Below are 2,340 nucleotides of genomic sequence, written 5' to 3'. Positions count from 1 at the left end.
CAAGTCCTGGATTTTTTTTGTGGTTTCTTTGTGTTGGTTATCCATTTTTTCTTGCATATCATTCAGTTTTCTTACAATCCATATTTGAAATTCTTCTGTCATTTTAGTTTTCTGCATTTGGTTAATGTCCATTGCTGGGGAGTTGTTGTTCCTCTTTGCGGGTGTGCTTTCTGTTTGAGTCTTCATACTTCAAGAGTTCTTCTGCTGGTTCCTTCCCATCTGGATCAGTTGTTCCTTCTTGCCTTTAGATTTTCGTTTGGATAATGACATGCCCTATTATTCTCTGAGCCAGTAGGTGGTGTTTGTGGGTGAGATTCGACCACACCCTTTATGATGAATCAGTAGATGCAGTAAAAGTGTATGCAGGATGACCTCCCTGTCAGTAGGTGGCATTTTCAGGGAGGAGCATGCTGTTTTTGGGTTCTGTAGCTAGCTCTGTTCCTCTAGAGAGGTCCTCTTGTGCCTCGGGTTATGGGTGGGGCCCTCGGACTTCCAGGTGTGTCCTTGTTCTCCACCTCAGTGGCAGCAGGACTGGGAGTGAGTCTGGGTGGGGCTGGGTTGGGTAAGCCTTCCTTCAGGCTCCACAACTGCTGTTAGCAGGGGTCAAAGGTCTACTCTTTGTTTCTGTGCAAAGCTGCCATGAGGGGTGAAATGGCTTGACTCAGCTCAAAGTCTGTGTTTGGCGGGTGGGGCTGTCTGAGACCCACACTCTGGAGCAGACCTCGCTCCCCTCCACTCTCCCCCTCTCTGTGTCCTCTCCCAGGCCTCTGCCAGCAAGTGGGACCTCAGGCCGATGGATCTCCCCTGGCTGTGACGTGGGCCGGGAGGTTCCCTACCCAGGATCGCAGCCTGAGCTGGGTGCACAGCCCTCTTTTGGGAGGAGGGCTGCTCCTCAGGCACGCTGATTTACCCCTGAAGGCACACACTCCTCAGTAGGCTCTTTCACAGATCTCTCCTCCGTGCTCCAGGGCAGTGCAATCATGACCTGGGTGTATGGGATCTGGTCTGCAGGCCTGTCCCCTGTGCCCTGGAGATCAATCCCTGACTTGCCAAGGGGAGGGGTGCTGGTCTTGAATCACCTACAGGGTGTCCAAGCTGGATCGATTTCACTTCACCTCGGGTTTTGCCCCACTCTCCTGGAGTTCCCAGGCAAGCAGAACCTGGGAGGGCTGGGAGGTAGGGAGCTCAGTCTGAGTACCCCTCAGTCTGCTGTAGGGCCCCAAAAGGAAAGGTCCCGTTCCTTGGAGATGCCTCCGTGTGATGGCTAAATTGTCTCTCTGGGCACCCATGGGTAGGGAAGGGGAAGGCGAGAATGGAGCAATATGGCATCTGCTGATAGGCTCGGGTCGGCATGTGGGTAGGTGACCCAGGGACTGGGAACCCGGCGCTGTGTCTGCAAGAGGCACTGCTCACTGGTGGCAGCCGTCTTTGGGCTGGTGTCGGCAGGTCTCTCCAACCGCTCAGGAACCCACCAGCAGTCCGAGATGCAAGGGAGGGGGAAGTTAACTGCTCCATCTACTCTTGTCGCTGGTCTCCAAGCCTCTCAGGACCTTTCTCCTTCCGGTTCTCCTCCGCAACGTCTTCCCATGGAGTCTCCTGTAGTTTCATGCACCCTTCCTTCCGACCCTCACCCGATCTATGTTTCTCTGGTAGCTTATTTTCTTCTCTTTCTTCTAAAATTTGTCTTTTTTGCAGTGACACTCTGACTGGCGGCTTTTCTCGTCCGCCATCTTGGCTCCTCCCGGCTCTTTCCTAAATTGTCTTTTTTGACCTCAAACTATTTTATAACTTTGGGATTTTTCAGAGAGCCCCTAGAATATCTCAAAGGAATTTGTTTTATCTCTTATTAAAAGAGAATTGTCAAGATAATGAAGCTGATTTTATATGTTAAATTGCATAGGAAGTATTGTCAAATAAAGGTGATGTTTAACATTCTTATATTTGTATAGATATGTGCAGTTGATGTAAGTATTATGTCATTTATGTGAAATTCATAGAACTTTGATATGTTCAAAAATAATGTTATCAGTCATAATTCTAGTTATTATCTTATATCTTAATGTTGTATGTCACAAAAATAACAATCATTTCCATGTCAATTGCATTATAATGAACTCTACTCAGACCTTTAACCATGGGCATTTTAAGTCTTTTGTCATCCACAGACAGTTTATTGTTTTACTCTGATGATTTATGAAAGTTTTTAGAAACAGCCATGTTACAAAATTTCAACATAGCTGGGACCCTTTGGGATGCAGCTGGAAATGGAGCTGCTGGGATGAGGGGAGCATTATCCCAACGTGGCACTGGGCAGCAGTGCCCTGAACCTATCCCCTGAAA

At 48.4% G+C, this 2,340-nt stretch overlaps 1 pseudogene; it reads right to left on the bottom strand.

Moving 5' to 3' along the window:
- Nucleotides 1-1,515: 1,515 nt before the first annotated feature.
- Nucleotides 1,516-2,340, bottom strand: part of LOC105817171 — a 63,455-nt pseudogene continuing 62,630 nt past the window's right edge.

The sequence above is a fragment of the Propithecus coquereli genome, unplaced genomic scaffold (assembly GCF_000956105.1).
Source record: "Propithecus coquereli isolate 6110/MARCELLA unplaced genomic scaffold, Pcoq_1.0 Scaffold40, whole genome shotgun sequence".
NCBI classification, from domain to species: Eukaryota; Metazoa; Chordata; class Mammalia; order Primates; family Indriidae; genus Propithecus; species Propithecus coquereli.
Note: the sequence above shows the minus strand (reverse complement) of the source record. Positions and strands in the feature narration are given on the sequence as shown.